Source organism: Fukomys damarensis, unplaced genomic scaffold, assembly GCF_012274545.1.
Source record: "Fukomys damarensis isolate Sample0158 unplaced genomic scaffold, DMR_v1.0_HiC HiC_scaffold_26, whole genome shotgun sequence".
NCBI lineage: Eukaryota > Metazoa > Chordata > Mammalia > Rodentia > Bathyergidae > Fukomys > Fukomys damarensis.
In genome coordinates this window covers 34,337,182-34,358,522 of record NW_022900938.1, presented here as the reverse complement: position 1 = coordinate 34,358,522, position 21,341 = coordinate 34,337,182, and the positions used below count along the sequence as shown (strand labels likewise).

The following is a 21,341-nucleotide window of genomic DNA, read 5'->3' as shown; positions in this document are numbered from 1 at the left end:
AAAGACACACACACACATATTTATGTGTGTGTGTGTGTGTGTCAAAGTAATAAAGAAATCATATTCATTACAAAAGGATAATAAATTACAAAACAAAACCAAGTAGAAATGAAATAATAGATGGGTATTTAAAAATCTAAATATTTTAAACATGGAAAGGGTATGAAATAATCTTAACAGATCTGATAAATATTAGGTGGAAAGACACACACACACATATTTATGTGTGTGTGTGTGTGTGTGTATATGAGTACATTCAGGCATGATGGCTCATGCTGTAATCTTAGCACTTCAGAGGCTGAATGAGAAGAACCACAGTTAAAGGCCAGCCTGAACTACATAGCAAGACCCCATCTCAGAAAAGCCAAAATAAGAAAAATTAAAAAGTAAGAAGCTATATGAGAAGGACTTAATAAAACAAGTACAGAAACCAGGAATAATAATGCAGAATCTTAGGATTGGTAAGTTGGAGAAAGAGGGCTGACTTTTAATCAAGAGATGTAGCCATCTCCAACAATCCTATAGAAATATAAATACCCCAATCTTACTGTCTTCCTTCTTTGATCTCTTTCTCAGGCTTTTTCTATTGCTCAAGCCACAGGAAACCAAAAGGTAAACAGCCCACGGATGTTGTTCACACAGGTCAGTCACTCCTAACAGAATGAAGAGTGGAAAATATTAAAATAGATCTGGAGAGATAACAAAAGGTTTTTGATACATATAACAGAAAACCAACTAAAAATTGTGACTAAAAAAGAATACTGTCTCATACAACAAGAAGACAAAATTAGAAGTATTCTAGTGTGGATTACTTCATCAGCTCAAACTCTGCAGTTCTCTTACTTTTCTTCTTGACTCCAGCAGTTACAAAGACTACATTCTCTTGCAATTATTCCAGAAATGAAAAAAGGGCTGCTTGTTTCTTTTATAGTTAAAATGAAACACACACACAAATTCATTTTATAGAAATCCTAGCAGATATTTACTTGTCATCATCATCTTTAGATCTGTCATGTAAAGGTATAAGATCCCAATAATGAATGTAACTGTACTGTATACCTAAAATGTACCAATAAACTTAATCTAAATAAATAAATAAATAAATTCATGGTAATAAGGGAAAAGAAAAAATAGGACAAAATGAAAAAGTGGAAATAAAGTATTTGTAAATGGGGAGGGGATGAGGGGGTGAAGGGAGGGCAGGGACAAGGGAAAAAAATGAGAACCAAGACCTGTCATGTAAAGGTGCAAGATCCCAATAATGAATGTAACTGTACTATATACCTAAAATGTACTGATAAACTCAATGAGGAAAAAAAGTAAAAGTAAAAATTAAAAAAAAATAAATTGATTGGTGTTTGTCTTATTAAGAATTATGAGTGCCTTTTTTCCAAGCAGGATTATTATTTCAGTTTTATATTACTTATGCCTTATTTATTTATATAAACGTTGCTATCTGCATTATACTTTTCACAAATATATAAACTTTCATTGGGCCAACATGCCTACCAGCATATCCAATTTTGTTTCTAATGAAAAATATTTTCTGAGCAAAACTTATTTTGTTAAAGTTATACTGAAGTATAAGATCCTAATGATGAATGTAACTACACTGTACACCTAAAATGTACCAATAAACTCAATGAGAAAAAAAGTCATACTAAAGTACATATTATGTCTAGTAAATTTTCTCATTTTAAATGTACTGTTGTACTAGTTATAACAAATGCATATAGTCAGAACTACTACCACAACCAAAATACAGCACAGTTCTATTACTCCAAAATACTCCCCCATGTCTCTTTGTAGTCTTAATTTTCTGGTTGCTGCTATAATGAATTGTCAAAATCTTGGTACCATAAAACAACATAAATTTAAAGTTCTATATACAATTTATTTTTCCAGATAATTCTGATTCGTGATTTGTTTTCATAAATACAGATATAGAGGGCCAACTATAATTCATTCCATTACTGAGAGTATTCTACTGTATGTATGGACCACACTTTGCTTATCCTTTCACAAAGGGAAAATTAATCATGCTGTTTCAAGGTTTTAATGACTATGAAGAAGATATGAACATGAAATAGGTTGCATGGGGCTAAAGGTCAAGGTGTTAACAGGAATGGCTCCACATAGAAACTTGACTGCTCTGTGCCTCTTCCACATTCTAGAGACTGTCAGTATCATTTAGTTCCTGACAATGCATTCCGTGCTTTGTCTTCACACAGCTACCTTCTCTTCTATTAATCCTTTTGGCTCTTTCTTACAAAAACTGTTGTGATAATATTTAGGTATCACCAAATAATCCAAGACAACTGTCCCTTTTTAAATTATATCTGCAAAATCCTTTTCCATATAAGGTAACACTTGCAGGTTCAAGGAATTAATATGTAGAAATCTCTGGGGAGCCATTATTCAGTCTACCACAGTAGGAAACTCCAGCCACTGGAAACTACCACTCTGTTAGTCCCTACAATATGTCCTTTTCCAGAATGTCTTATAAATGTATTCATTATAGTGTGTAACCTTTGAGTCCAGCTTCTCTTACTTAGCATATGTGCTTGAGTTAATCTACACTGTTGAACAGTGTAACAGTACTATAGCCATCTGTCTGTATCCAAGGGAAATTGGTTCTAGGACTCCTCATAGATATAAAATCCCTAGATGCTAAAGTCCCTTATGTAAAATAGCAAAATATTTGTACGTAACCTAAGCACATCCTATTTTATACTTTAAAACACTTCTATATTATTTATAACGCCTAATATAAGTGGTATGCAGTTATTATTTGGAGAATAATATTGTTTAGAGAATAACTATTGTTTAGGGAATAACAAGAAAAAAGGTCTGTACATGTTCAGTACTGACGCAATTTATTTTTCTGAATATTTCTGATCTTTAGCTTATTGAATCCATGAATACAGAATCTGTAGGAATAGAGGGCCAATTACAGTTCATTCTATGGCTGAGAGTATTGTATTTCATTGTATGGATATACTACATTTTGCTTTTTCTTCACAGCTGAAAGTTATTTGAGCTGTTTACAGTTTTTAACAAGTATGAAAAACTGCTATGAACATTACAATGTGCAGGATTTTGTGTGGATGCAAAATTTCGTTTCTCTTGGATAAGTATGTAAGAATGGGATTGTTGGCTGAATGTTGAGTACATATTTAACTTTCTAAAAAATTATCAAACTGTGTTCCACTGGGGCTGTACCTTTTATGTCTCTTCTGAAGCACATAGTTGCCCACTGTATAATCAAAGGAAAAAAATGGAGTTAGTTAAAATGAAGAAAATACCTTTTGCTTGGACAACACTATCACAATGAGATAATAAATTCACTACAGAGAAGACAAATATAAAAATAAAAATATGAAAATGTAATAAGAGAGAGGACAAAAATAATTGTAAAAAGAATGTAGAGATAGTGGAGGAGCAGTACTGAATAGGTTAACAGCCCAAACTCTCCAGAATTAAGGAAAAAATGTCATAGATAATGCTATCAAAATTAAAAGAAAAACTCATATAAAAATACTTTATGATGAAAATATGGATATTAAAGGTAAGAAATACCTAAGAAATACCAAAAAGAACAGAACACAGTTAATACTGACAATAGAAATTTCATCTACAAAAGAAAAGACCAAACAAGTCATTTTTAAAATCTACAATTTTTTTTCCCCATGCTGGAGATCAAACCCAGAGCATCACATATGCTAGTCAAGGGCTCCACCACTGAGGTATATCTCCAGCCCTTTTTAAAAATTTTGACACAAGTCGGGCATGGTGGTGCATGCCTGTAATCCCAGCACTCGAGAGGCTGAGGCAGGAGGATCGCTGTGAGTTCAAAACAAGCCTGGGCTAGATAGTGAGTTCCAGTTCAGTCTCAACTACATAGTGAGACCCTGTCTCAAAAAGCAACAACAAAAAAAATTTTTCGACACAAGTAACAGGTATCACTAAGGGTTTAGGATAGCCAGACTTGTAGTCTTCCTATCCTACAAGTAGCTAGTATTACAAGTATGTACTACCTCACCCAGCTAAAAGAGCAAATCTACAACTTTTTAATGTGAAATGTTGGGATATTTAAGAATTCAGAATTTTTGGAGGAGGATGTCAGAAAAGTAATAAGGTTCATATATTGTACATTATATTAATATTTCCAGTAGCATATTTAGCCAGCTCCCAGGACAGGAATAAATTTTACACACCAAGGTAAGAAGAACGAAGTTGAGCTTAGGTTCCAGAAGCTTCCACAGTGATACGAATAAAAGAATTACACAGAGAAATCTGTCACAATAATACTTAGAGGATGCAAACTAGAAACCCCTGTTTTTCAAGACTTAGTTAACTAGGTTTGTATAAAACAAACACAAAGAAGTTAATAGACTTCTCTCTCAAAATCCCCTGCCAAAATCCCTCTCTTCCTAGAGGTCCACTTTTAAGTGTTTTTGGTCTACCATTCAGGTACCATTTTTTTCAAACATTCTTTTTGATCCAGGCCCCAAATAAGAAATGTATTTTATTTCACAACCCTGAAATCACTCAGACTCACTCTCTTGCATACATAACCACTGGAAAAAAAAAAGTTTTGATAATAGGGGAGGGACTACAGTCACAAAGTGCCAGCTTTGCATGTGCAAGGCTCTGGGTCTATCCGCAGAACCAAATAAAGAAATAAATAAATGAGTAAATAAAAGTTTTATAATAATAATTATAGTTATTATGTGCCAGACACTGTGACAATTTCTATTCTATTTTTATTTACTCTGAAGAAATGCTGGTTATTTCCTACATTGATCTTATGACACACCAATAGGTACCTACAATCTGACCTATAGATCCAAAAGTTTTCTATGCATGTATAAACATGTATGTTTATCTTTCTATATAAAAATGAGAACTGAGGGTTTATATCAGTGATAGAATGCTTTCTTAGCATGTATGAGGTTTGGGTTCAATGTTGAGCATTATGAGAGGGTGAGGCATAGAGAGAAATAAAAGTAGATCAGCCCTCAGATCACGTGCACTGTATTTTTTTAAGTAATGCAAATAAAATCCAGAGCATTTCCACTGAACTCTATTCCAGTCCTTTCTGAAAACTTGAGACATTGTCTTGCTAAGCTGCTAAATTGTTCAGGCTGGGCTAGAACTTGCCATCCTTTTGCCTCAGACTCCCACAGGCATGCAACACCACATCCAGCACAAACTGTATTATCTTTGTTGCAATGAAAATGCTCTTATTCATATTTTCCTTTATATTATTTGATAATATACCCTTATATGACACTATAAGCTAAAGCATAGCTTTATTCTTATTTGTATACTGTCCTTATTCATTCTTATATTCTGGAAGGAATAATTTACTTTCTATGACTTCCAGAACCTTAGAATCAAATTGTCTGGTTTGGTAGTAACTTTTTTTTACATGTCATAGATCAAAGAGGCATTTAAAAAACCTTCAGTAAGAAATGTTACATTTTCATACAGAGTTTCCTGTCAAATTGTGTCTACCATGTTTATTTGCCAAAGTAGAATTTCAGGGTAGAGGTATCCTTAATATCCTGATCTTCCTTTAGGACTCTGATATGCCCTTTGAGTATGTACATTAAATGAGACTGCTCACTGAATATTTTTGGTATAAAAAGTTTTGTGACTTAATCACAGGCCTCCATACTTTTAGGAACAGGGAAATATGACAAGGTGTTTCTATTTTATAAAAAGTTACAAATAAAATATACAAACAATGTTCCATGAAGCTTGTAATATAATTTTAGTAATAACTTCCAGAAATCAAGGGAAGTATAAATATAATTTTTACTTACAATAACCACCTATGAATTTTAAAAGGTAACATTTGGTAACTGACAAAATAATTTACCTAACGTAGAACACTTAATAATAACAAATAGAATATTATACCTTAAACTTTTACCTTTTTATCTTCTAAAGCTTTTTATTCTGCAATAATTCTAGTCTTACAGAAAAGATACAAAACACTTAGTGCCAAGAGCTTGGTATCTTTTTTTTTTTTTTTTGGATACCAGGGAGTGAACTCAGGTCCTTCAGCTTGTAAGGCAGGCAGCAGAACCACTTATCTAAATCCCCCGCCCAACAGCTTGGTATATAAATATAATTCTTGAGCCGGGGATTTAGCTCAGTAATTCCAGCACCTGCATCAAAAGAGCAAGGGCCTGAGTTCGATCCCTGGTACCAAAAAAAGAAAGAAAGAAAATAAACAAATAAATAAATATCATTCTCTAATAAAAGTAAAAAAGGACCTTTGAAAAAATAGCTGATTATAGGACTAGAGCAAGGAAAATACAAGACAAAGCAGAAGCATCATAAAGTAACAAAAAGCAAGGACATACTGAAAAACAAAAGTATGGGCACATACGAAAGTGTTGGATGCGGACTAGAAAGAGTGGCTGATGCTAGAATAATTTGAGTGACAAAATAAATAATGACATAAGTCAAATAATAAAATAAATACATAAAAGTCCATACTGATAGAAATACAAGCTAAATAATAAATCAAAGAGCTAAATCTTCCTAATTGGATATGTACTATAGAGGCTGTTTCCTCAGAGGTGACATTTTTAACTATCTCCCAGCCCTACTCCTGCTTCTGAGGATAAAGTGGATTCAGATCTGCCCTTCCAAAGAACAGAATGGAAAAATCGAAACTTTATAGTACAGAAATCTGCCAAATATTACCTTAACCGAGATATCGAGATATATATCAGCAGGGATATTATGTTAACATTTATCCCCTTTTATGGTGTTTTGAAAAGGTAATTCACCTGTACAGTATTCTTTTAAAAAGAAAAATCTGATCCTAGACTATTCTTGAGAAATACATATATTTCCAGTAATGAATGTAACTGTACTGTATACCTAGAATGTACCAATAAACTCATTCAGTATTGAGATCTTGTACCTTTACATGACAGGTCTTGGTTCTCATTTTTTCCCCTTGTCCCTGCCCTCTTATTTGGCTATTCTTTAGCCTAGTATTTTCATAGCAGAATTGAGCAGAAAGTACAGAAAGTTCTCACAGCTTTCATTACAGATATCCTAACATACAGTGGAACATTTGTTTCAATCTTATACTGATAGCTTTGCCTCCCAATATCTATCACTGACATGAGGGTTCACTCTTGGCATTTTAAGTTCTGAGTTTTGCTTCTTATATATTCTCCCCTACCAACATTGTTTAGTTTTTAAAAGATTATTTATCCCTTCCTTACCCTTTCTCCCTAAAGAGTTACCTTGAGTTCATACAAACTTGTAAATATTTTTTACATAGTCTGCTCTGATCTATCAGTATTTTCAAAGAAACTTTGGTAAGCAATTTAAATCAATATTAAACCGGACACTAGCTCCCCTCTCCTATCAATTTTTCCAAGATCACCTTTTTTACTTTTTCATTGTTGTGGCTTCCACTCTTAACTTGGAAAGCTGGGCAAGTGTACTACTATTGAACTATACCCATCTCTCCCAGATCACTCTTGTTTTCCATCAGTCTTGTGCAAGAGAATGAATGATGGCTAGCTAGGATTTCTGTATTATTATTTTTTATTTATGGATAATTTGAAGTTGGCACATTCTCTTTGGTTTTTGTTAGGCAAATGTATATAAACTGTATCATTTTATTTGTTCTTTATGGCAGTCTGGAATATCTATCTATAGGGAAATTTGAATTAATGAGTTTGCCATCACTCCAGTTACCCAACCATTTATTTTATTTTTGTGAATATTTTGTTTTTCCTGGAAAAGAACTGCCGGGTTTTTAATAGAATGGGATATGTGTACACTACTACAGGGCTACAATTCATACTACTAAATATGAATAATACTGAAATTGGCTAATTCTGTGTTTCCCCAAAATTAAGACCTAACTGGAAAAATAAGCCCTGATCACTACCCATGGTGATGGCCAGTGTCACGCAGAAGGTTACACCTCACTATTCTCTTGCTCAGTGGCTACTCTGTAAGACAGTAAGACAAGGTGATGTGGGCTAGCATTTTGATCTCTACTTTTCAAGGCTGATTATTTTCTGGTTTAGGTATTATTTTCAGGGAAACATGGATTATTTGTTAATATGGCATTAAATTCTTCTTAAACATATTGAACTCCTACCATGACATCCAAACAATTCATAAGTTATATGACAATCAGTAATGAGAACAGTAGGAAAAAAAGTTAACTAAAGTATAAAATAATACAAAAGTCTTTTGTATTAGGAGCTACCTGTTTTTGTTTAGATTTTCCACTAGGAAAATTATTTTTACTTAAGCAGCCAAAGAAATAGTTTATCATATTTCCTATTTAAAAGGTCATTTGATTCATAGTCTACACCAGTATTTTGGATTTTTTGAATTTTGCTTACCAGAAGAGAGCCATGTGAAAAACTTAATGACCATGATATTAAAAATAAAATAGGAAGTGACTGTTTTGTTAAATATAGATATCTTATATAAATATGTATATCTATACTTAACAGATATCAAATTGAATACCTATTTTATTGAAGATATTTAAATTGCTGAAACTTAATATCTTTAGTTTATTTTGGGGGCTACAAGAGAACTCCATAGGCATTACTACACTAATTTTATTTTATGTAGGAGTTACAGTTGATTAATGGGACTCTGGAATGACTCAGTTTTCATCAGTTAAATACTATGCGATCTTAAGTAAATAAATTTGCCTTTCTCAATTTTTGTTTTTTCATACGAAATATATAATTAAATTAATCATACATAGCTACAATAAGAGGTTTTGAAATGTTTAATTAGTATTTGTAAAATTCTTTGAACTATTAGAATGAAAAGATTTCAAACAAATTAATTATGATTTTTGTCTAGTGTATGTTACAATGCTGACCACCAATGCCAGAGCATTTGTTATAGTTTATGATATTCACAGTTCTCCAAAAATCTTTTTTTCCCCCAATATAAAAATGTATCAATTAAAAAGTACTGAAGGTGTAGCCAGTGGTAGAAAATTTACCTACTAAGAGCAAGTCCCTGGGCTTGTGCCCCAGTAACACATATACACACACATGCACTCACAAGTTACTAAAAGTGGGCCAGGGATTTAGCTCAGTGGTTCCACTGCCTGCCTTGCCAGTGCAAGGACCCAAGTTTGATTCCCTGTACAAAAAAAAAAAAAGGAATATATACTATGTGATCCACTTTATATTAAACAAATTACTAAAAGCTACCTATATTTCACATACATAAGAACACTGACCTTTTCCAATAAATACTATTATGTCGTATTATAAACACTATTTCTTCTCTTCAATGTAAAATATTTTAATATGAACTATTCTACTTCATGTATTAAGAATGTTTAGCTCTTAGCAAGGCGTCGTGGCACATTCCTATAATTCCAGCACCTGCAAGGCTGAGGCAGGAGGATTGCTACAAGTTTGGGCTACATAATGAATTCAAGGAAAGCCTGAGACCCTGTCTCAAAAAAAGTTAATGTTTAGCTCTATCACATTTTTATATGAGTTATGAGTTGATGTTTAATAATCCCCTGAATCAATGCTTTTTTTCTCAACAATCTGGAGTTGCAACTTGTCTAATTTACAAAGCACTAATAGTGATTTTTAAATATCTAATAGCTATGAACATTTTAACATAATTAAACAGAATGTTGAACTGAAAATTTTATTAACAAGTATTTACTCTTTCTTAAACATATTACTCTTTATGCAATACTAATCACTCTATTTTTTTAAGCAACTAAAAAATAAAAAGCCAACACAATTGCATTTTTCTCTGTCAACATTTACTGAGGGCCTATAACTTACAAGAACTACCCTTTGATAATACCAGATATTAGAAGCAGCATGTGATAACAAGGCAAAAAATACCCAGTGTTCTGGCTGCTATCTAAAATGTCTCCCAATATGAGAGACCAGATGGGAAGACTGAGGCCTAATTGGCCACCTCACCGAGCACTGACAAGAGGGCATGCAAATGTAATAACATGCTGAGAGAAAAGTAGAAACACCTGAGGTTAAGTTGTTTACCCAGATAAGTGCCATTAAAGGTGGGAGACAGATGAATTAGAGCTCTAATTGTTCATGCCCATGTCTGAGTGAATAAAGCCAAGGTGTGCCAGTCATTTGGGGCTCAATGTTGAGGAAAGACATGAGTCCCCTGCCCCCCACCCAGATTTTAATTTGTTTCTGTCTCTTGATTTTTCGTCATCATCCCTTGGTCAGGTTTGAGGTCAGTTTGTAGGCTGGTTCCTACACCCCAAAGGTTCACTGTATTGAGGCCTTGGTTTGCTAGCTGATGGGCTCCTGAAGTGACTAGATGATTAGGGTTCTAAATATATCAGTGGGTTAATTCATTATGAGATCATAATTTGATGGCATTATTGGGGGATGAAAAAAGCAGGAGGTGGTACTTAATTGAATGGAGTATAAGGCATGATGAAGGCATGACTTTGGAGACTATATCTGATTCCTCTTCCCTTTCTTGGGTGCTCTCACTTTCTGCTTCCTGGCTATCATAAGGTAAGCAGTTTTCCTTTGCCATGGTGTTCTGCTGTTTCTGCCCAGCCTCAGGCTTAAAACACCCAACAGGGCCTAATGACATACAACTAAGAATAATCTCAAACTTCCTTTGTAAAATGATGATGTCCTTTCATTGAAGATTTCTGGATTGTAGAGCAAACCTACATTTAAGGCGGCCTCAACACTAGTAATAAAAGCTAAGGTCATGGGCCAGGGATTTAGCTCAGTGGTTCTAACACCTGCCTCTCAAGCGCAAGGATCCGAGTTCAATCCCTGGTAGCAAAAAAAAAAGGGGGTCAGGAATAGATTGTCAATTTTCATTCTATTCTTCTTAGAGAATACAATAAGTTTACATGGATACAAGTTTTAAAGTATTTGAACAGTTACTCCTAGTGCTTCCTAGTTCTACCCATCTGAGTTCTATCTTCCTTCTGGGCCCAGGTTTAATGCCCTATCCACAGACTCTACAATGAATTTTACTCAACTTTAATTACAATGCATTTTATCAATTCAGAATTCCTAGTACCTAACTTATCTGCTTATTTATTTAACCAATTTATCATCTATAATATGGTGGTTGTTTTCATTTTCTTTGCAGTACTAGAGATTAAACATAGTATCTGCACTAAATTACATGCCTAGGCATTTTAAATTTTTGAGACAGGGTCTTGCTAAAGTCACCAAGTTGCCAGGCTGGATAAGACAGCTTCCCAGAGTGTTGGAATTATGGAGTGTGCCACTATACCCAGTTTATAATGTACTATTTTAAATGTTATATTTTTATTTCTATAGAGTCATGTGCCACAGAACAATGTTTCCTGATAGTCTGGTCTAATATTATTACTTAGAAGTATACTTTGATGTTGTAAAATGACAAAATTGCCTAAAAATACATTTCTTAGACCTATCCCCATTGCTAACACACACCTGACTGTTATTGATCTTAGTTACTCCTCTGAACTACACGTGTCAATGGCCCTAGGATTTTTACTTACATGGCTTTACAATGCAAACTCTTTACTAGTAAGAAAAAGCTAACATAAAAAGATTTAAAATTTCTCTGGGTCAGCTGGGCACCATCATGCATGAATATAAGCCAAGCTACTTGGAAGGCTAAGGCAAGAGGATTACAAATTCAAGGCCAGCCTCAGCAACCTAAGAGATCTATCTCAAAATGAAATTTAAAAAGGGCTGGGGATGCAGCTCACATGTAGCATACTACTGGTTCACAGTACCACAAAAACAAAGTAACCATATTTAATAGTGAAAATATGACCAGCTTCAAATTGTTCTCAAGTTTAAAATATAAAACCTGTGAATATTATCTCATTAAATATAAATCACTTAACTTATCCTAACAAATCTTTCAATGTGTTTGAAATAGGAAACTACTTTAAGATACTCTAAACTTTTTAATTGTGTTACAATTTTAGAGCCATGTAACATAGCTGGGTTTCTTTTAAATTTATTTTCACTATCTATAAATTTATCTTAGATTACAGACATAACTAATCCTCAACAACCTCTTATTGTCCTTTAGGTAAATGTTCTTTTAAAAAATTTTGAGACTTTGAGGGTATAGCTAAGTGCCAAGTGCTTTCCTAGAATGTGTGAGTTCCAGGGTTCAATCCCCAACACTGCAAAAAAAAAAGGGGAAAAAGATGAAGAAATAAAAATCTTTAATACTATATTATTCTATACCATACTCTGAAAAGTTTATGCTCTGTATTTTTATTTTTTCCATGAAGTTTATTGGTACATTTTAGGTATACAATACAGTCATTAGAATCTTGCACCTTTACATGCGTGCTCTGTATTTTTAATATAAGATTTAAAAACACTGTTCCCAAAAATAAAGTAATGGTAAATCCGAAAAATTAATTTGTAGTAATGGTTATTTTAAAAGATATTTAGAAGATGAACTATAGCTTCAATTAGTCATTTCAGTGACTTATTCAAAATAGTTGCCTATAAAAATTTTACGTGTCAGTTTCTTTTAAATTATGAGAGGTCATAACTCAATGAGTATGTCAAAATATTAAGCATAGAAAATAAATGTTTTAATCATTTTTGCTCTACTTCTATTAAACCGAACTAAACATCTGAAGATAGACAGTAGTTTCTACTTCCAACACTCATCTAAATAAAATGTGGCCAAAGATACTACTTGCTTCCTGTCTTTATCTGCACTGCTATAACAAAATAATACAGAATTTGTGATGTGCAAATACTATAAATTTATTTTTCATAGTTCTAAGGCTGGGGTATCCAAAATGTAGGTCCTGGCAGGACTAATGTCTGATAAAGGCTGTTCTCTGCTTATAAGATGGTGCCTTGTGCTGCATCCTTCTCACACTGCAGAGCAGAAGACAGGAAACCCACATTTTCAAGCACTTTTGTAAGGTTCTGACCCCATCTATGAGGGCTTTGTTCTCATGACTTTATCACTTGCTAAAAGCCCCATTTCTTAATACCATCACATTGGCCAGTAAGTTTCAACACTTTTGGGTGAAATTCAGACCACAGCATTTCTCTAATAGATTCATAATTGACAAGACAATTATAAAAGAGTAAATCCTATCTACTTATAAACTCCACTTAAAAGAGTCTTTTAATACTAAGGGGATGAATAATTTCTCTATCTCAGTGGTGTCATCTAAGTTTTCTTAAAGATATTCAAGTAAAATTATTATTAAATTTCTAGTTTTTATGTAGATTTGATAGTTAAATATGTAATCTAATTATGCCTAAAGTTAGAGCAAATTGTATTGACATACATTTTGATGAAAAAGAATGTTATAAAATTTCATCTTGCTGTGCTAAATAGAATAATAGTTGGCCTTCAGTAAAAACTAAAGAATAAAATTTATTTCTAAGCAATGACAAAAATATGATTTTTAAAGCATGGGTGTCCAATTTTTTGCTTGCCTGGGCCACAATGAGTAAAGAGGAATTGTCTAGGCCCAAAAATAAAAGTGATACCTTGTTTCATCAAAATTTTTCTACAACTTTGGGAAAGATGGCCACATTTGTGTTGGTGTAGGGAAAACAGACGTGGTTATGTTTGTCATTGAGGCAGAGTTTGTGAACAAATATAAAATTTTGCTAAATATTTTAGTTTGTGAGTCAAATTGTTTGCAAGCAAAAGCATTTGTGAACCAAGGCACCACTGTATACAAAACAGTTAATGTTTATAAATAACAAATAACCAAATTTCCTTTTTTTTTTAAATTTATTTATTTTTTGGTACCGGGGATTGAACTCGGGTCCATGCGCTTGCAAGGCAGGCCACCGAACAGCTGAGCTAAATCCCCCGCCCCAAATTTCCTTTTAAAAAATATTTTAACTTATTATTTTATAAAATAACACAAGCCTAAGTTTGATAAGCAAACAGTACATATCTGTTCAATAACACCTGTCTACACAAACATACATGTGATGTTAATTTGAAATTCTATTTTTGATTACAGCACTTGCCAAGTTGCAGAAGTGCCCATAACATCTGATATCTGTGCATTTTGATTTGAATGGACTGTGTAGCAGGCACAGCCGGCAAAGTTGGCATTGCACTGTGACCCTCCTCTTCCTTGCAGCATTCTATTGCTGACTATGCAGCACTGGGCAATCTTGTCAGCAAAATATGCTAAAAATCATAAAATAATGTTAAAAGTTTATAATCTCATGGGGGGGCATAACTGTCTGTCCATGAAGGTATACAGCCTGCAGGCCATGGGTTGGACAAGCTTTTGTTAAAGTATTCTCTAAAAGAAATCTACATGTAATTAACGTCAGTCATCAACTGCCAAACTAGAAAACATTTTTTATTGTAAAATTACACACACACACACACACACACACACTTTGCAGTACAAATTTTAAAAGAATATCCATTTCAACATATAATGTTCATTTTTGAATTTTTCTATTCTCATTAATTTCTGTAAATAATGAAATCTACGCTTACTTAATTCATGCTTTTTAAATAGGCACATAGAGTCTCATTCCTTTTTTTTTTTTTTGAGACAGGCAGGTGGTGTGGTACTCAATATGTTGCTCTTGAACACCTGGGCTCAAGTAGTCTCCAGCCTCAGCCACCTCAGGAGCTGGGTTTTCACACCTACATCACAGCACCTGTTTGGTCTCCTTCTAAAGTACTGAGGACCTGAGCTAGGCATGGCAGAGCATACCTGTAATCCCAGCACTCGGGATTTTGAGTTTAAGGCCAGAAGCTCCAACTCTCCCCAATAAAAAGACAGCTGCCCTGAGAAAGTCATACACCTAATGCCAATATGAGGTATATCCATGAAGGACAATGGATAACCCATAGTCAACAGAGTCCTGAAAATCAGAACCAAGGACTGTATGAACCAAACTAAGCCTCTCCTCCTTTATAAATTATACGTATAATCAACAAAGGACTGCCCAGCTAAAAAATTTACTGCATTTGCCAGGGTAGGGTATCTTCCTTAGTACTGGTAGGCTCTATGGTGGGTTGCTTGCAAAAATAGCTACAATAAATGAAAGAGTGCTAAACAGCAAAGAAATAGCTTCTCCCAGGTTTGGTGTCCAAGTGCTGGAATATAGCAACATAAGGAAAAGGAAGGAAGTGGGTCCCCGCAAAGACCAGCAGAGATCTGAAACAAGCCCACAGGGATAGCAAAGAAACAGACCTCAACATAGGAGGAGGAAGCAAGTGGTTCTTTCTCTGAGTCCTGACTCACTCTGTGGGAGGGGCAGTTTGAACTTGCAAAAATGCGGAGACTACTTGCGACTTGAGGCCTCCATGGAGAAATGCACCAGTGAGATGGAGCAGTGGACACAGCAGACTGCAGTAGCTGGGGAGATAAATCGAGTTCAGATGTTCCTCAGGAGAGGGTGATTGGCTGGGAGACATCTTGGAAAGAGGCCAAATGAGCTTGGAACTCAAGAGCACTGTGGGCTCCCCCCATCTAGTGGCTCCCAGTGTCAGGGTGAGGTGGAACCAAGTTCAAGTCAGCAAGAGGTCAAGAGGCCAGAGTTCAAGCCAGCAGGAGGCACACGAAGTATTGCAGGCTGAACAAACCAGGTTCCAACCTCATAGTTTGAAATCAACTTGAACTTCAATGGAACTAAAGGTGCAGGATTGCTGAGATTAATCAACACAAACCTCTGTCTGCCCACTCTGTCTACCAGTGACAGGACAGTCACACCCTAAAGTGAAGTTTTTCTTTTTTCCTTTTCCTGTTTGCTTTTGTTTTGTTCTTGTTTTTATATGAGTGTGTATACTGTTTCTAGTTTTGTTGCTGTTGTGATATCCCTTATTTCTTCCTTCACCAGTTTCCCAAAGTTCATGTAATCTTCGTTTGTCCTCTAGCCTTTCTATTCTCTTCTTTTTCTATTTCTCTATTTTTCCTCTAACCCCTTTTAAATTTTGTCCCCCAAGGATAAAATAACCATATTGAGGGCATATTTACTATATCCAATTTTCTGGATCATTTCTAAATTTTGTTATATAACCACAGATATAGTTCATACACTTAAAGGTGGCAAATTAGTAGTTACCACTGTTTGTCATTTTTTAGGCTGTGTTTTATGCTATTGTTATTGCTGACTGTACTACTTTGGCCAAAGTGATATAACTGTTCTAATCAGTTATTCTTCCTGATATGCAAAGACTGAGATTGTCTAAGGGTCATAAACAATACTATAAGCCAGTACCAAAGAACCAGAGGCTAGACCACATAGGCAGCAACTTCTCATCCCTAATAAATTGAAGAGGTAGAATCTTGCAACAGACTCAAAACCCAGAAGTCAGCTACACCTGGAAGACGTTGCTGAGAAGTAATTTCCTAAAGGTTCTCATTACTAGAAATAAAACTATTTGCCATAAGCATTTTATAAGCTTCAATCCAGGAATTAAACCAAAAAAAGAAAATGAGAAGACCCTATGCCATTCACACTGGCTATGAATTTACTATATAGCTCCAGCTGGTCTCAAATTTGTGGTGATCTTCCGGCCTCAGCCCTCCAAATCCTGGGATTATAGGTGTATGCCACCACACCTGGCTTGTAGCTTTCTTCCAAGGATAGGAGCAGCAATTTTTATTCTAGACATTTTCAAGAAGAGTTAAAAATTAACTTAAAAATCTTTACTCAAAGATTTAGCTCATCTAAATGGCCAGGAATTTAGCTCATTGGTGCTAGTGGAAGGTCCTGAATTCCATTCCCAGTACCAAAAGCAACAACATCAACAAACTTAAACTTTTCTAAAAACATTTTTTAAGCGATGGGCTCTTCCTCTTTGGCCCAAGCCAGTTTAAACAGTCCTGCCTCAACTTCCTTCATAGATGGCATTACAGGTATTATGTGCACAAGGCTTACCCAAACTTTTCAGAAACACATTTTTATCTGCTCAAACCATTTTTAATGATTTTTTTTTTTTTTATTCTTTTGGTGCTGGGGATCTAACTCAGAGCCTTTTACGCACAACACAAATTCTCTACCACTGAGCTACATCCTCAACTCAAATGTTATAATATGATTAGTATTTATTCTAATTGAAATTATTAATAAATATTAAAATTCTGATAACCAACTATTTCACCAATTTATAGTTATCAGTAATAATGCAATTTATGTACCAGGAAAAAAGTAAAGCCTAACACAAAATAATCATATAAGTTTATAAAATTGATAAAAAGTGTAACCAGAAATGTTAATTTTTTTTTATATTCTAGGATCCTAATATGAAACACAAGTTCAAAACTTTCAAGGGCTGGGGATTTAGCTCAGTGGTTCCGGAGCCCACCTCACAGGAGTTAGATCCCCAGTACCACAAAAAAAAAAACAAAAAACTTTCAAGTAACCAATGTGAGTTACAAAAAATGTTTATGAAGCACTAGTTAAAGGAAGAAGAGTCAAATTTAAGAGGGAAAAGGGGAGGGGAGAAAAAGGGAAAAAAAAGAAAGGAAATGCTACACTAAAATAGCCAGTACAGTATATACAGTACCATCACATACATACCTTTTTATAATTGTGTATATACATACACATAAAAAAATTTAAGGGGGATGAAAACTTCCAGAAGGAGTGCCAAGGAGCTTATATCACTATCTTCTTTTGTTTCTACTCTCACAAAATGTAGTCTGATATGAACATGGACATGGGCAGCCAAGCACAATTCTTAGTAACACTGTAAAATCTGTGTGTGTACACATATGTGTGAGCAAACATATGTCCATGCATGTACAGGTGCCTGGACTCTATTATATATAGTTTATGATTTACTCCAAAGGTCAGGAAATTTTCTGCAAAGGACCAGATAGTGAATATTTTAGGATTTCTGGGTCATTACATCTCTACAAAAACTACTCAATTGTGCTATTATATGGAAAAAACAATGATAGATGGCTGATGGTTAACTTTATGTGTCAGCTTGGCAAGGCTACAGAACCCAGACACTAAATCAACACTAATATAGGTGTTGGTGTGATGGTATTTTATAGTTGTGGTTAACATTTACAATCTAGGGCAGGGAATTTAGCTCAGTGGTGCCACTGCCTGCCTCCTAAGCACAAGGTCCTGAGTTCGATCCCTAGTACCAAAAAACAAACAAACAAACACATTTACAAATCTGTTGACTGTAAATAAAGGAGCTTACTCTTAGTAAAGTGGATGGCCCTCATTCAGTCTTAGGAGCAAAAAACTGAAATTTATTTTTTATTAGGATGTTTATGGTATAAAATGAATACATTCATTAGAGAAGAAATTCAGCTGACTATAGCATCAACTTCTGTATTTCCAGCTTGCCAGCTGCTCTACAAATTTTGAACTTGCCAGCCCCTCCAACTGCATTAGACAACTCTTTAAAATAATCTCTTGATAAACAGATAATATACAGTACATGATTGATTCTGTTTTTCTGGAGAATCCTAATACACAGAAAATGCATGAACTAATGAGTACAACTGTGTTCCAATAAAAGGTGCTAGGCCAGATTTGAGCAGAGTGCCATAGTTTTCTAAATACTAGTTTTATCAATAATAAAAGATAACTGCTTTTATTAGTTACTTTGTTGCAGGCAGTATGAAAGGGATTTCACACATGGAATGGGAACTGTGTTCCATACAGTGGGAATTGTTCCCAGCCAAACCAGATATTCAGAAGCAACTAAGGAATGATCTTCCAAGTAAATGAGATCTAAAGGGAAGAGTTAGTGTGAGAGAGGTTTCTCAGAGAGGGTTTCCAAGTAGTATTCTTTATTGTGTATGTACGTGTTAAAGAATGAACGTAGGGGCTTCCTACTAAGCTATATTCCCACCCCAACTCTTATTTACTTATTTATACATAAGGTCTAATTAAGTTGTCTCAAACTTTTGATCCTCCTGCCTCAGCCTCCTGAGTAGCTGAGATTATAGACACGTCACTATACTCAGCCCATGCTGGCACTCCTTTTTGTATGTTTTTTATACATTTTTAAACTATTTCCTTTGAAGACTGAAAGTTTTGCTGCTAATTCAGCAGAAGCCAACCAACAGAATGTTTTGGATGTACATTCAGTAAACGAGGCACCTTATAAGAAAACTTGATGAGGAAGTACAAATTTATAAAAACATTAAATAAGGGGTTTATTATTTTTCCATGAAAAGAATTCCTTTCATCAAGGTATACAGCAAAGGACTGCTAGGTGATATATATTTTTAGAAGTAGGAGTCCTCAATCTACCCCTGGTATCTACTTATAAATTTAAATTGTCAAATTCATTGATGACACCACATTCCCTTCTCTGATTAATAAGGGTCCCATTTGAGAAGAAAGTGGCATTCCCTGTTTTCAATTTAGGGATCTCTGTCTCTTCAAGGGTATGACCTCCTCTGAAAAAAATAAAGAATGATATAAATAAAAATGATAGCTATACACGTCTGTAATCCCAGCACCTGGGAAGATGAAGCTGGAGCACTGTGATATTTATACAGAGTGACAAAAGTCATTCACATAAGATAAAAATTTAGCAAAGAAAGGAAGAGCCTCTAGATGAAAGATAACCATGGCATCTAGATAGTTTAGAATAGTTCTGATTTCAGACACTTGCCTGTCAAATCACTTCCATGACTTTCAATTCAGAAAATATGGTCACAATTTTACTTACTTGTATCCATAATTCCCAGCAGAATGCCTTTAACATAGGAAAATCTCAAGATTTGTTGATGATGATTACTTGGAAACTCAGAGTAAAGAGAGCACACTGAAACACACACACACACAACTAGTCTTAAAGAATAAGTACATTAATGTCAGTGGTCTTTACCTACTTACTAGTATCAATAAAAAACTAGAATCCAGAAGTTCTATTTAACATAGGCATTGTAATTGGTGCCACACTCACCTCTGATATCATCAGTGCTGGGAGGGAATAAAGCCATTATCGTTCATAATCTGTAACATCCTTGCCAAGTTTGGGTGTCCTGTAGACAAGTTCCTACTCCCAGGTCTGATTGCCATAGCTCAAGAAAGTGGTACCATCACAGTCATTCCTCTTGGGTAGAATAAATGTGAAAGGCTGTTTGGGGGACCTATGTAATATTAAGTCCCAGAAAGATAACATTAGTAGTGGTTTGAACTGGGAATGTAATAGCTAACAATTACTGAATGTTCATTATGTTCTAAGAATTCATGCATCACTTCATTCAATCTCTTCAACAACCTTATGGGGGCTTAGATAATTATTAATCCCAATTCACAGAAAGCCTTCCAGTGCCTACCAAATTAAAGAATTGTTCTTGCAGAGGACGGGGGTGGGGTGGGATGGGGGGTGGACACTGCTCAAAGTAAAGATAACGAGGAATTTGAACTCATACAGTGTGGTTCTGTGTGTGTGTGTGTGTGTGTGATCATGCATGCACTGGGGCTGGAAAAAGTATTTTTCTTTAAAGGGCAAATTAATTTCCTCAAAAATCTATCTGTTCGCTTTATCTTGTACTGAATACTTAATCTTCATTTCATATCCTAAGAGACTGGAATTTGTGTCAACTTTAAATAATCAGACTTTAAAGTTTTTAGATTTCCATTATTTTAAAATGTATCATAGAGAGGCAATTTGTTACACTCTAAGACAGTAAAATGGGGAGAATGAATGATGTCCATTCCCTCAGGATGAAATGACAAGTATATTTAAACATCATATTTCACTTATTGGAGTTATTTGGCGAAATCCACATAAATTGTAGCTTTCTCTCTTACTCTTTTATTAGTACTCACATGTTAATTTACAACATTTACAGTTGTTTTCAAAGTTTCGTCTTAATATTCACTTACCCATTTCCGTCACAATTTCCCTCCCTTTTCCTAAATAAGTGAATTTTTTTTTACTGCGGAATCTGTAGCTACACTATGTAAGGCTAACATCACGATTTTTAAAGCTATGATGGTAAAAGCGCCCCACCACCGACACCCAATTACCCCAGGGAATTACTGGGCAGGTCGAGCTCTACAGGGAAATGGCTTGATGTCAAATCACACGGGGAGGCCGGGAGAGGACACTGAGGAGGGGAGGTCAGAACAGGCTTGCTTTACTCGACTCAATAAACATTCACTGCGCCACTTGCCAAGCTCCGAGAGGGACCAAAAAGCAAAAGAGCGGGGCGGTTTTCTACACAGAGGGCCCCGCAGTTTTGCCCCAAGTGCGAGCGCCTGTGGTGACACTGGACGTCAGGAGCCCCTCGCGAACCTGGCGCGGACTGCCAACCAACCCGGGCCAGGCCTCCTGTGCTCGCTCCTGCTCCCAGCGCCCACACACGCGCCCGCCGCCAGCAAGGC

At 35.1% G+C, this 21,341-nt stretch overlaps 1 protein-coding gene across 11 annotated transcripts in view; it reads right to left on the bottom strand.

Annotated features, from left to right (window-relative positions):
• Baz2b (bromodomain adjacent to zinc finger domain 2B) overlaps positions 1 to 20,098 on the bottom strand; it is a 354,073-nt gene extending 333,975 nt beyond the window's left edge. For all 11 annotated transcript variants that reach the window (XM_010606796.3, XM_010606795.3, XM_033756373.1 and 8 more), the window contains exons 1-2: positions 19,912 to 20,098; positions 549 to 653 (exon numbers count right to left, since the gene is read on the bottom strand). The gene's annotated coding sequence lies outside the window, so the exon portion shown is untranslated. The remainder of the gene's footprint in view (positions 1 to 548; positions 654 to 19,911) is intronic.
• Positions 20,099 to 21,341: the final 1,243 nt, after the last annotated feature.